The sequence below is a fragment of the Mchenga conophoros genome, linkage group LG9 (genome assembly GCF_057382185.1).
Source record: "Mchenga conophoros isolate Kocher_MC1m ecotype Shallow Benthic linkage group LG9, M_conophoros_male_GT1.1, whole genome shotgun sequence".
Classification (NCBI taxonomy): domain Eukaryota; kingdom Metazoa; phylum Chordata; class Actinopteri; order Cichliformes; family Cichlidae; genus Mchenga; species Mchenga conophoros.
The window spans coordinates 31,834,413-31,848,340 of record NC_140534.1 but is presented as its reverse complement, the minus strand read 5'-3'; the positions used below and the strand labels follow the sequence as shown (position 1 = coordinate 31,848,340).

Below are 13,928 nucleotides of genomic sequence, written 5' to 3'. Positions count from 1 at the left end.
CTGAGGGAAGTCGACCCTTGTGACTCGGATGGAGAAGACCTAGAAGTTCAGCCGGATTCGGACTCAGAGCTGTCTGATCAGTCTTCCGGTTAGTTTCATTTCATGTTATTTCCTAATACATTTCAAACAAGTAAGTGGATGTAGTTAGTAAGTAAGATATTTCAGACATTATTCTGATACAGAGGAGGAGGAGATCATGCAACACCTACGCTTTGATGACAAGTCCACCCGCAGTGATCGAGCAAAGACTGATAAGTTCGCTGCAATTTCCAGTGTGTGGGGATCATTTGTCACCAACAGCATCACGTGCTGCAACCCTGGTCTACATATCACCGTTGATGAACAGCTTTTCCCATCAAAGACTCGGTGCTGTTTCCTGCAGTATATTGCAAGTAAACCTGACAAGTTTGGGATCAAGTTTTGGGTGGCTTGCGACCTAAAATCCAAGTACATTTGCAATGTCTTCCCATATCTTGGCAAGGACCCCAATCGTTACCACGCACAATTTCTTCACATCGCTTTCACTTGCGCAAAAACTTCTTAGACGGAAAACCACCATCCTCGGCACAGTCAACAAGATTCGCAGGGAAATTCCTCAATCCACTAGACAGACAGATCGCAATGAATTCACCACTCAGGTATGTTGCAGGTCTTTTGTGGTTCTATGTTTATGTGTTTCATTGTGTGTAAAAGGGCTATGGAAATAACAATTTATCTTATTTCTTAGGTGTTTTCAACCTCTGCTGCCACGCTGACGGCGTATGCGGCCAAACGGAAGAAGACAGTCTATATTCTTAGCAGCATGCACAGAGTGGTTCAGACTGATAACACTACCAAAAGGAAGCCAAACACTGTCACCCTTTACAACAAAACAAAGTGTGGCGTGGATGTGATGGACCAGATGGTTCGGGAGTACACTGTCCGCAGAGGAACACGGCGCTGGCCAGTTGCCGTGTTTTATAACATGATTGACATGGCAGCACTGAATGCACATGTGCTGTATCAAGCATGCACCGGGACGAAGGAAAGACGGGTGGACTTCCTGGTGGAGCTTGCAAGAGAGTTGGCTTACTCTCATGTAGCTGAGAAGAAGGCAAGAAAAGAACAGTTGCTTTGGACACAACCCTCCACACCTAGCCCTGGAAAAACTATCTCTATCTCTACTTTTAAGATTAGGCTTAAAACTTTCCTTTTTGCTAAAGCATATAGTTAGGGCTGGACCTGGTGACCCTGAATCCTCCCTTAGTTATGCTGCAATAGATGTAGGCTGCCGGGGGATTCCCATGATGCATTGAGTGTTTCCTTTCCAGTCACCTTTCTCACTCACTATGTATTAACAGACCTCTCTGCATTGAATCATATCTGTTATTAACCTCTGTCTCTCTTCCACAGCATGTCTTTATCCTGTCTTCCTTCTCTCACCCCAACCGGTCGCAGCAGATGGCCCCGCCCCTCCCTGAGCCTGGTTCTGCCGGAGGTTTCTTCCTGTTAAAAGGGAGTTTTTCCTTCCCACTGTCGCCAAAGTGCTGCTCATAGGGGGTCATATGATTTTTGGGTTTTTCTCTGTATCTATGAAGCGCCTTGAGGCGACTTTTGTTGTGATTTGGCGCTATATAAATAAAATTGAATTGAATTGAAAAAGAGCCATGTGTCAGGTCAAACACAAATGCAAGAACAGTCATGCCACTGTGCGATGTGTTCACTGCTACAGATACACATGTGGTAAATGCAGACTACAGATACCATGGCAGTGCCAGAATTGTGAGTGATTGCTGAAAATGTTGAAATGTACTCACTCACTTTTTATTATTATTTGTAAATATGTGTACAAATGGTTGGTTTTTGGTACTGTTTTTATCAATAAATCGCAGCAACAAAGGACATACACCCATGTGTGTTGATTTCTCCCTAAGATGGCAAACTGAAACACTCCAAGTTGGTGACTTTTGGAGATTTATTTCCCTGGATGATTGAGAATGCATCAAAGTGAACACAAAAGGAAGTTCACAGCTTTTAGCAGCTCCCCCACCCCCTCATTCACACACCCCCACTCCCCTCCCTCCAGAATTCCCAGGTAACAACCTAATTTACATATGAATGACTAGCCTAGCTTCCACTTGGCTGAAGCTAAAGCCTAGCTAAAAGCCATTTGGCTGGTAGGAGGGTTTTAAAGGTAGAAAAGCCAACTGGCTGCTCTCCGGGGCCCTAGTGAAGGGCCCACTCCTGAAGACCTTCTATGACTCTATGGTCGCCTCAGCCATCTTTTACAGTGTGGTCTGCTGGGGCGGCAGCATCTCTGCTGGGGACAGGAAGAGACTGAACAGGTTGATCAGAAGGGCCAGCTCTGTTCTAGGATGCCCTCTGGACCCAGTGGAGGTGGTGAGTGACAGGAGAATGGTGGCTAAGCTGTCATCCCTGTTGGACAACATCTCCCACCCAATGCAGGAGACTCTGACGGCACTGAGGAGCTCCTTCAGTGGCTGCGGCACCTACGATGTGGGACGGAGAGATTTCGCAGGTCTTTCCTCCCCACTGCTGTCAGACTCCACAACAAAGACTTCAACTGACTAAGCACACACATCCACACATGTGCAATACTCTTTCTGGCATCGTTGTATTATACTCAATTGTAAATAGTATTTGTATTCTATTTTATTCAATTGCATGTATTATTTCATTCTATTCTATTGTTTACAGTATCTCATGGATATATTATTCCAGTGTTTTTTCTTAAAATTTTCTATGCAACTTTGCACTGTCCACTGCTGTAACAAAACAAATTTCCTACGTGTGGGACTAATAAAGGTTATCTTATTTTATGCAACCAAGACTACATATCTCCCGTACTGGCATCCTTACACTGGCTGCGAGTTAGGTTTTGAATTCATTTTAAGATTTTATTATGTGTTTTTAAGGCGTTGCATAGGTTAGGACCCTCAAACCTTTCTGATCTTTTAAATTTGTTCACTCCTATAAGATCACTGAAGTCTGTGGTTTAAAAGCTCTTAGCTGTCCCAAGGTCCAGATTAAACACAGAGGATAAGAAAGGTCTGGCCTCTCTTATCTGGAAACAAAATTAACAAAATTGATTGAAAAACCTGTTGCAAAAATTCCTTTTTATTTTGTTTTGTGAAGCTACAAACTGATGAACTAGATTACTGGTAGAATGATGTATAAATTAAACATGATTTGCCGTCTTATGCATATTGTATTGATGTATCATGACCAGTGATGTGCAATACCACTGATTTCCTTTCTGATCCAATACCAAGTAAAATTCAGGGTGGTATCGACGATACTGAACCAATACCTAGTAGAAAAACGTATATTTTTTTTTATTGTATCTCAAATTTTAGCGTCATCATGATTACAGGACATCAGACTACTTGTTCTTATCACATAATAAAGCTGAATTCATCATGGCTCCTTTAAGTTCAGTAATTACTATGTCCTCTGCCTCATGTAATTAGGAGTTGGTGTGTAGGAGCCATTTTTCTTATTTCCCTGTCTTTAACACTACTAGAAGGTTGTATTTCATTTTATGTACTGGTTATGGCAGAGGTAGGTACGGGGTTATTTAAGGTCAAGGGTAATTCTGTCCAGGTGTTGCTGATGAGAAGGGGAAAACCATTTCCTACTGTGCTTAGTCTAGTTACTTGTTGTCTGTGTTTAAATGGAACTTTAAATGGACGTTGCAAAGGAAATAAAAGTCCCCTTAGGCCCCCTCCTTGATTCAGAGTCTTTCCCTTTTGACGTAAATGGTCTCCTTGACTCTGGTCTCAAACCGGCGTTCCTCCCTGTCCAGGATGTGTACTTGTGTTCCTGGAGGACAGGCGGGTCCATGGACCAGTCCACAGCTGAACACCGTACTTGGGTTAAACTTCCAGTGAAACTGAGGCCACAGCTCAGGACAATAGAAGATTGAAAAATGCTGCCTGGTCTAATGGGTCTCAATCTCTGCAACGTTCGGCTTTCAGAATTTGTCTTAAACAGCATAAAAGCATGGATCCATCCCACCTTGCATCAGGAAAACATTGATGAACTTTGAGCAAATGAAACCACAACTTTAAAAAATGAATTCCCAAAATTAATTGTTTCGACATCTTAAACACAAAATCATAAGTTTTAATACCTACAGCAAGTTTAAGGAAAAATAAATTTTTTTTAAAGATCTTTCAACCTTTTTTCTCAAATATAAAACAGCTGATGACACTGACATGCATCTTACTATGATGGGAGTGATTTCAGCCCTGAGTGATCACGCTGATGTTTGCACAGAGCAGACAATGAAGTGAATGTTTTGGCACATTGGTAACAGTGAAAGAGTTTATTAGTAACGTGGGATCGTTTGTGTTTGGAGTATGAACTGAGATTCTTGAAGCTCTTGTCACACTGGTCACAGCTGTAGTTTTCTTCCATGTGTGTATGTTCATGAAGGTTACGATTAGCTGAATGTGCAAAGCTTTTGTCACAGTGTCTGCACTTGTATGGTTTCTCTCCTGTGTGGCCTCGTTTGTGTCTTTTAAGGTTGGTTGCAGTAATGAAAGATGACCCACACTGATCACAGACGTGCTTTTTAACCCCACTGTGAATCAGTTCATGTTGTTTTAATCCACTTAATGTGCTGAAGCTTCTCCCACATTCTTTGCAGTATTTCAGTTCTTCTCCAGTGTGTTTACGCTGATGTACTTTTAGACTGTCTTTTCGACTGAAAGCTTTTCCACAAAGGTCACAAACAAAGTCTTTCCCACCACCACGGTGATGACAGGGTTGAGAACTGGATCCATCTGTGTCGCTCTGCTTCTAAACAAAGACACAAAGACGGTGTAAGTCAGTCCTTAAACATTTTTATCCTGAACGTCGCCTGAAATAAAGAGCAAATAAAAAACAAACAAAATCATAACTGAAATGAAAATCTGAATAATCACTCAGAGCTGCTTTTTCATGCAGTAGAATTGCCAAAACATCAGAATCAGTGAGCTGCAAACTTTCAGCCCCGACTGTGTCTGTGCTGTCAGGTGAGAAAGGCGACAACTCACTGATTCTAATCGGCAGGTCTGCGGTTTGTGCATAATCCGTGTACCTCCTCTAGTTTACTGTTTGAGCTGTTTGGTGGTTGTCAAAATTTTGTGAGGTTTCACCTGAGATTCGGGCGTTTTGGGAAAAATAAAATTATATTAAAAAACTCGATTCAGGATTTTAATGAATTGATGTCACGTTATCCAAGCCAGACTCGATTTTAATTGGTAAATCAATTATCAAAACCCACCCCTAGCTGAGACAGTTTAATGAGCAGAGTTGTTCCAAACAGTCAGGCTAAAATGACAAGATAAAAATATAATATAAAAACATACCTCACAGTAACTGCACTTGGAGAGTCTCTTTCTGGTGTGGATCTGTTGGTGTTTTCTCAGGTCATGTGGAGATTTAAAAGTCTTCTCACACAGGTCACATTTATAAGGTCTCTCCTCAGTGTGGGCAAACATGTGTTGTTGTAACTGCGTGTTGGTTATAAACTGTTTGCCACACTGTTCACAGCAGTACACATCATGTCTGGTGTGAATGCGTAGGTGTGTATTTCTGCTCTCAATCCGGCTGAAAGTTTTCCCACAGATGTCACAGCTGTATGCCTTAATTCCAGAGTGGGTAACTAGATGCCTCTGTAAGTTGCTACTGTGAGTAAAAGCTCTCCCACACTGATCACAGTTGTACACTTTAACTCCACTGTGGATGAGTTGGTGTGCTTTTAGGGAAAGCTTCCAGGAAAAAGACTTTCCACACAAGTCACAGCTGAACGGTCTCTCTCCAGTGTGGATGACCTGATGCTGTTTTAGTGAATCCTTCCCAATAAAACCCATCCCACACTCATCACAGGTGTGTTTTTTCTCTCTCTTTCTTCTGTGAGGTTTGTCGGCCTCCTGAGAGCGCTGACTTCTCGCTCCATGTTGGTCCTGCAGTGACAGAGATACAAACAGAGGCAGTGAGTGAAATGCAGTCGTGGAACAAACTCAACCTTCAAACTCCCTCCATTAACACTAGTTTTAAACCTGAAGGTGGAGTGTGGCACCAAACACCTTAAAGGTCTCTTATCCCCACCTGCTGGTAGTTCTAACACATTACATCCAACCTGGTGTTAAAAATAATTCATGACTGTTCAAACACTCTAAAATATTTTTCCTTTTTTTCCTTACTTTTACTCCCCACAGAAAAAAAAGACTTTCTACTCATTATATTTTCAAAACAGACTTTTTACTTTTGGTTTGAGGAATTTGAGGGGAGTTATTTCATCACTAAAGGCATCAAACTGATTTGAGCCTGAAAAGTAACACATGAAAGAATCCTGATCGTGTACTAATCACCAGGGTATGAAACATAAAAAGAGATGAAAGAGGCAAAACTGTGAGTCATAGTCAGGAGTTAAAGTGAGACGTTGTTCTTCTTTCTTTTTTGCACAGCACCTGAACAAACAGGTAATTTCAAATGCAGCGTTTCTATCAACAAACATCAGCAAACACACAAACTGTTTGTGTGCAGTTTGTCTCACAGTGTGTTGCTGGCTAAAGGTCCAGCTGCTGTACATCACAGGGAGAGAAAAGGAAGAGAGCTAACTTCACTCAGAGATGGAGAAAGATAAGACACACAGGACAGGAGAGGAAGAAGAGAGGTTAGATTTAAAGGGAAGGACTGCTCAGTGGGATTTGATCAACTGGAGATTAAAGCTTACATGTAAGTCCTCATGTGTTGAAATCAGATATTGGGTCTGTACATGTTACATTATGGTTTTTTTTTTTTCAGATTATGAAACATGCTGCAAAACAATCTGAGGCAGATTAACTGTGCCGCCTCAGATGCAGCCTTTTCCATGCAGTAGAATTGCTAACATGCTAACACAGTTTAATCTGCAGAGTTGTTCCAAACAGTCAGGCTAAAATGACAAGATAAAAATATAAATACATACCTCACAGTAACTGCGCTTGGAGAGTCTCTTTCTGGTGTGGATCTGTTGGTGTAGTCTCAGGTGATGTGGAGATTTAAAAGTCTTCTCACACAGGTCACATTTATAAGGTTTCTCCTCCGAGTGGGTCAACATGTGTTGTTGCAAGCTTGAGTCTGTTGTAAACTGTTTGCCACACTGATCACAGCAGTACACAAGATGTCTGGTGTGAATGCGTAGGTGTGTATTTCTGCTCTCAATCCGGCTGAAAGTTTTCCCACAGATGTCACAGCTGTATGCCTTAATTCCAGAGTGGGTAACTAGATGCCTCTGTAAGTGGCCACTTTGAGTAAAAGCTGTGCCACACTGATCACAGCTGTACGCTTTAACTCCACTGTGGATGAGTTGGTGTGCTTTTAGGGAACCCTTCCAGGAAAAAGACTTTCCACACAAGTCACAGCTGAACGGTCTCTCTCCAGTGTGGATGACCTGATGACGTTTCAGGTGACACTTGGAAATAAAACCCATCCCACACTCGTCACAGGTGTGTGTTTTCTCTCCCTTTCTTCTGTGAAGTTTGTCGGCCTCCTGAGAGCGCTGACTTCTCGCTCCATGTTGGTCCTGCAGTGACAGAGATACAAACAGAGGCAGTGAGTGAAATGCAGTCGTGGAACAAACTCAACCTTCAAACTCCCTCCATTAACACTAGTTTTAAACCTGAAGGTGGAGCGTGGCACCAAACACCTTAAAGGTCTCTTATCCCCACCTGCTGGTAGTAGAAACAAATTACATCCAACCTGGTGTTAAAAATAATTCATGACTGTTCAAACAGTAAAATAATTTTTTCCTTACTTTTACTCCCCACATTAAAAAAAAAAGGACTTTCTACTCATTGTATTTTCAAAACAGTCTTTTTACTTTTGGTTGGAGGAATTTGAGGAGAGTTATTTTATCACTAACTGTGTTATTTAAAGACTGCATGAAGATCCTCTGCAGGTTAGTGCAGGATAAACAGGTTCGTTTGCTGAACCGTGATGGATTTAAAGTAAAGAACAGTGTGTGACTGGTGCACAGTGACTGTGGTGCTCATGTCACAGTTAGATTACATCAAGTGTAGCAGAGATTCATTTAAACTGAAGCTCATGATGCTGACATTCATTCACTGAGTTCCACCTTCATACCAACAGTATAGTGTCTAATATAAAGACAGTGTACTGTCAGTGTAGAGGATGGAAATCAGCCAGGACAGCTCATGAAACATCTGCTGACATCTGGTTGAATTCAGTTGTGTACATCCACAGAGAGCAGCAGGTCAGCTGATCACAGCCTGTACTTTAACAGGGCTCTAGAGTGCGACCAATCTGGTCGCAAATGCGACCAAATTTTTCAGTGGTGCGACTAAAAAAAATATTTGGTTGCACCTGTGCGACCAACTGTTCGGGTAACAAAAATAAAATAAAAATCTCTGCAACTCTCTGTGTGGTCAACAACAGACACACATTATGCCCCTATCGTGGACTAAACTAGAGATGGACCGATCCGATATTACGTATCGGTATCGGTCCGATACCGACCTAAATTACTGGATCGGATATCGGAGAAAAATAAAAAATGTAATCCGATCCATTAAATATCACGAAAGCACCTCACAAAATTTGCAACACGCCGTAACTCACCTCAGAACGTTAGCACGTCGGAGCAGTATGCATCACGTGATAGAGCGGCTGTGGCATGCGGGACCTGTCGGTGGTCTGGATAGCATGTGGAGCTTCGCTAGCAACCTGGCATTTCATCTCCGACAAAGTTATCCCGAGAGAAGTAAAGCAAGTGTGTAAGTCCATCTCTGAATGTTTGTAAAGCATTCCTGCGTTAAGCTTAACAAGCGACTGCCTCTCCTGCTGCTACTTCAATCGTGAAACTGCTTAATGATCAGCTGATCGGCTTTTCTGTCGCGAGTCCGTGTCTCTTGTTTGTTTTTGGCCCACTTTGCACCAGAAAGAGGAAACCAGCGGCTGAACAACAGCAGCACGTTTAAGCTTGATCAGCTGTTGTTAGAATTTATTTAATATTACTTTCTACACCAGGATCTTTTTCTACGTAGCTGACGCTGGTAACTGTGCAGGGGCGGATCTAGCAAAGTTTAGCCAGGGGGGCCGATAGGGCATTAACAGGGAAAAGGGGGCACAAAGACAGACTTTTCTTTCTTATTCTCATTTAAAATGTCTAGCTTTTAATAAATAATTATCTGACACCCAAAGTTTTAATTTGATGTAAAATGAATAGAAGTCAATTACTGTATATAGTGACTATTAAGTCTAATATATATACCCTAGTAAGCTATAGTACTTTTTCCTTTGGGTTCAAGGTTCAAGGTTCTTTATTTGTCACATGCATAGTTATACAAGTATAACACACAGTGAAATGTGGGAAGGTACCATCTGTGCAGTCTGCAATTTTGTTGAAGAAAGATGTTGAATCTATTTAATATTTCTTGAAAAATTATTGATTTCTGTGCATTTTTTTTCACACTGCATCAAATTAAGGTTGATTACGTCGATTAAGCATCATGAGGTGGAGCATGAGGGATGGTTCCCTATTTTTTATTTATTTATTTTTGTTGTTGCTGGGAGTTGGAACCCTATTAGTTAGGTTGCTTAATATTTATGCTAAGTACTCTTTAAAATACCAGAATAGGGAGGATGGTGTAGGTTTAAGTTTATTAGATTGATCAGTATTGCTGAACTATGAAATATTTTTTTTTTGCATACAGGTATAACAGAATAGCTTTAGTGTAGTTGTTGTTTTAAACTTGAGTATGAACTTATACAAAATGCAGCAAGATATTAAAAAAAAACCAGTTTTGTTGATTAAAAAACACTATATCGGATTCATATCGGTATCGGCAGATATCCAAATTTATGATATCGGTATCGGTATCGGACATAAAGTGGTATCGTGCCATCTCTAGACTAAACCAATCAGAGATAGTAAGGGCCGGGACCTCTCTGATTGGCTGTGGTCCAGTTGAAAGTGCAGGTGGAAGTGGGAGGTGAGTAGCTTGAATAAAGCGATATCGATTCATTAAATCCTGAATCGACTTTTAAATATAACTGTGTTTTGCCAGAAACGCCAGATTCTCAGATTAAAGCTCACAAAACCATTTCAACAACCACCAACCAGCAAATGAGAGCAGGTACACGGATTCCACACAAAGACGTAAACACAGACCCGACGCATCAGAATCAGCTTTGTCTTTCTCGGCTTTCTCACCCGACGACCCGTAGACGGACAGGCTGTCGGAGCTCTGTGTTTACGTCTTTTTGCGCTGATTCTGAGCTGCAGGTTTTGTCTCTCCAACCAAAATTCACCGAGCCAGCAGCAAAAGAAGCAGCAAACTGCGCTTCACATTTGATCAATGTCATCATGAATTTTGCTGTTTTGCTTCCACGACTATTAAAATCACACTTCATGCACAGCTCTCTCTCTCTCTCTCTCTGTACTTCAAGAACAGTTTCACGTCTCCAATCTCTGTTTTCTGTATTAATCATTCGTTTATTACCCAGCAGTCTACCGTTGTTTACAGCGCTGTCTTTTTCTTTTTTTTCACTTAAATGACCTCGGACAAGAAAGCCTAATTTTTCTGTTGTTCAATACTGAAGTAATTTAAACTTTATATGCAGAATATTGCAGAATATTTTTAAGGTTATCTGCTATAAAAAGCCAGACCAGAAAAATCTCCTTCATGTTTTTCTGTGTTTTATTCTCAGTTACTTTGACACAAAGGCATCTGCTGTGATGTTCACAATTCTGATGAAGTCTCACATGTATCAGTACTGATAAATGATCAGAATTATAATATTTCTGACTGTCTGAGGCTAAGTTGAATCGAATCGGGACTTTGAAAACCGGAATCGAATGGATTATAGAAATCAGTGATGATACCCAGCCCTAGTGAGCAGCCTAGGCACGACAGAAGTGGATGTAGCTGTAATAGGAAAAGAAGTATTGATAACTTTTCTGTGAAGTTAAGGCCTGATCCTTCTGAAATTCATAGCCAGTGCTCTGACATGGTGTCATCAATCTTTGAAAGCTGAAAAAGCACAGTGTATCCAGAAAAACACATTATATTATATCAATTATTATATAATTTGTATGCGCCTAACTTTTGTGCCGGTACGCCTAACTTTAAAAAGTTAGGCGTACCGGTACGCCCATGGCAAAAAGTTAGTCTAGAGCCTGTACTTTAAGAAAATCTACTGGAGCTCTCAACAGAAATTATTGTGAGCTGTGATTCTTTTCCCCACGCTGAGCCACTACAGCTGATTTTAGGGTTCCCACCTGCTCAATCCCACTTTAACCTCTTCCCTGCTCATGTTCCTGTTTAGAGGCAAAGTCACCCTCTACAATGTAGGCAACAGAAAATACACATATGTTTTATTTTCCTTCATTTTCTACTTAACTGATTCAAACAGAGAACCTTTATTAGAAATAAATAGTTTGTACTTCATTTACTAATCTTATTTTATTATTACATTAATAAAGCACAAGGTTCAGTTAACTTTGGATAAAAACATGTGGTTAAAAAGTTCTTCAAGGAGCTACTTTTAGTTTTTTACTCTGATTACATTTCAGAGCCTGTACTTTTTCACTGTTACTTAAGTAAAGAAGGTGAATGAATATTTTTACTGAAGTATTTATAACACTAATATCTGTACTTCTACTTAAGTATAGAGTAAATGTACTTTTGCCTCCTCTGATCATTTCTATAATATTATTTATATCAGTGATGGCCAAATGAAGCTTTCTGAAACACTGAAGCTTGTATTGAAAAAGGTTCATTACTCAAAGCTTTTCAACACAGTCCTCTTTGGTGACATCTGCTGGCCAAAAATATGAAGAGCAGCTTGAATCTACAAATTATAATATAGAGTTTCATAATAATTGCCCTCTCTACAGAGCTCAGCTGACAGCTTCTGTCTGATGTTGGGCTGCTGTTGTGGTGCTTTGAACGTGTATTTTTGGGGATGATGAAAAAAATGTTTTGTCTATTTGATTATTAATAATTTTGATGAATAAACCTTCCTTATTTTAACATGTGCTGTGGTCTGTAAAAAACAACATAATATACAACACAGTCATATAACAGGTTGGGAGGATGAGAGTTTTAGACGTGACTGATTATTTGGTGAAACTGTGATATTTTCCTCACCTCCTGTGTTGAGCTCATTGTTTCCTCTGTAGTGACTCAGCTGAGTCCAGATGGCTGAAAATGTTCCTCTGCTGCTCCGTCAGACTCTTCTCCTCCTGCTGATCAGCTGGGACACAAAACAGATCTTTGTTAGGCTCCACACTGCACTGAAGAGTCAAAGTGTCTCATATGTTCATCTGACAACACAAAGTACAAATTTCACTCTGATTGCTTGTAGAAATCTTGTGAGACGTGTTGTGCTGCAAAGTGAGGAAACTCTCTCACTCACTTATACTTCAGGAGGAACTTTGTGACATTGGCTCTAATATTCTAAGCAGCCCTTTACTATGACAGGGCCAGAAAGTCCTATTTGAAGGTTTGGGAGAAGGACCATGTTAAAGGTGGATTGGGGTTTATACACTTTGTTATGATACAGGTAAGGCTGTAAGAGCCTGAGAAGGTGTCCTGAATGAACCTCTAAAACCAGTTTTCAGCTAACAACTCTGCTTCAGTCTGGAAAACAGCAACTACAAGTTTAAAGACTCCATCAACAATTCACACCCAGCAACAGCCTGAACAGCTCCTCCTGTGGTTTCCACAAACAGGGACAGACCTGTTACTCCCCCACCCCACACTTTCAACTCCTTCAGCCCCCCAGTCCCACCACCTCCACCATTCCCCAACAACCAATGATTAAAGCTCATTGATCAAATGCTGTGATTGCAGCGACTCACTCACTGTGAATGGTAATCATGGTCATTGATCAGTGGTTTAAGTGCTTTCCTTCCTGCTTTGACTGCAGCTGTGTTTGACACAGGAAGACATTTTTACATTCTTCACGATTATACTTTATTCTTTTTGGGGGAAGTGCAGCTTTAAACCTTCACATGATTCAAGTCAACCCAACAAATCAATCTGAACGATCACAGGTGGGAAAAACTTCTGTAGACAAAATGAAATAAAACCCAACATTTAATCCACAACATGATTAAAAACATGATTCTCCCAAATCACCAAGAGCTGCACATTAACCACCACAATATATTTTATTCTCTGTGCTTTCAAATATGAACACTGTTTACTTTCATCTCTGTTTCATTAGTTTTTGTTAACATCTTCCTGTGCATCACTTTACAGCAGCCAGACTCATTAAAATGAGACTTTGTAGGAGTTCACTTCCTCTCATGTGTTCATCCACAGCAGCTGGACAATAAAGTTTATAGTGACCCTGATACTGCAGCAGATCGCTCTCATCCATTTCCTGTTATCACTTCAAATAGAAATGAGGTTGTAGAGGTTTGGTGCAGGCAGAAAAACAGCTGCAGGGACAATGAAAAGACTTTTCTGCTCCAACTTCTCCCAGCATGCTGAGCTAATGATTAGCTGGTGTTTTACTCCAAACACTCTCTCACTCTTCTCTCAACGTGTTCACAATAAACTGTGAACAGACACCGAGGAGAGCAGCAGAAGACCTCATTCAGGAGCTAAACTCAACATGAACTGAACTCACAGTAAAGTTAGCTCGGTGCTTACCTTTAGATGAGCCCACAAACCGAGAGAAACTCCGCGATGAAGCTGCAACTCTTTCCAAACACAGGAAACAGATCAGGGAGCAGAGACCCACGTGGTTCACGCTGATCTCAGCTACGATCCAGGAGACAAGGGTGGGCAGATCGATGCAGATATCGATCCAAACGGTGGTTTAGTTTGTTTTATCATCCAAAATCAGGATTTTACTCGCTTAGGATGAAACGGTAACTCCGTCTGCGTAAACTGTGTCCAGCATGTGATCCCGGAACGGACTTC

General features: G+C 41.0%; 1 pseudogene across 1 annotated transcript; it reads right to left on the bottom strand.

Annotated features, from left to right (window-relative positions):
* Nucleotides 1–3,114: 3,114 nt before the first annotated feature.
* LOC146567621 (uncharacterized) lies at nt 3,115–13,928 on the bottom strand (annotated as a pseudogene). The gene is made up of 5 exons (XR_014893958.1): nt 13,656–13,928; nt 12,144–12,249; nt 6,959–7,555; nt 5,355–5,951; nt 3,115–4,803 (listed from the first exon to the last, which is right to left on the bottom strand). The product of XR_014893958.1 is annotated as an uncharacterized LOC146567621 (transcript).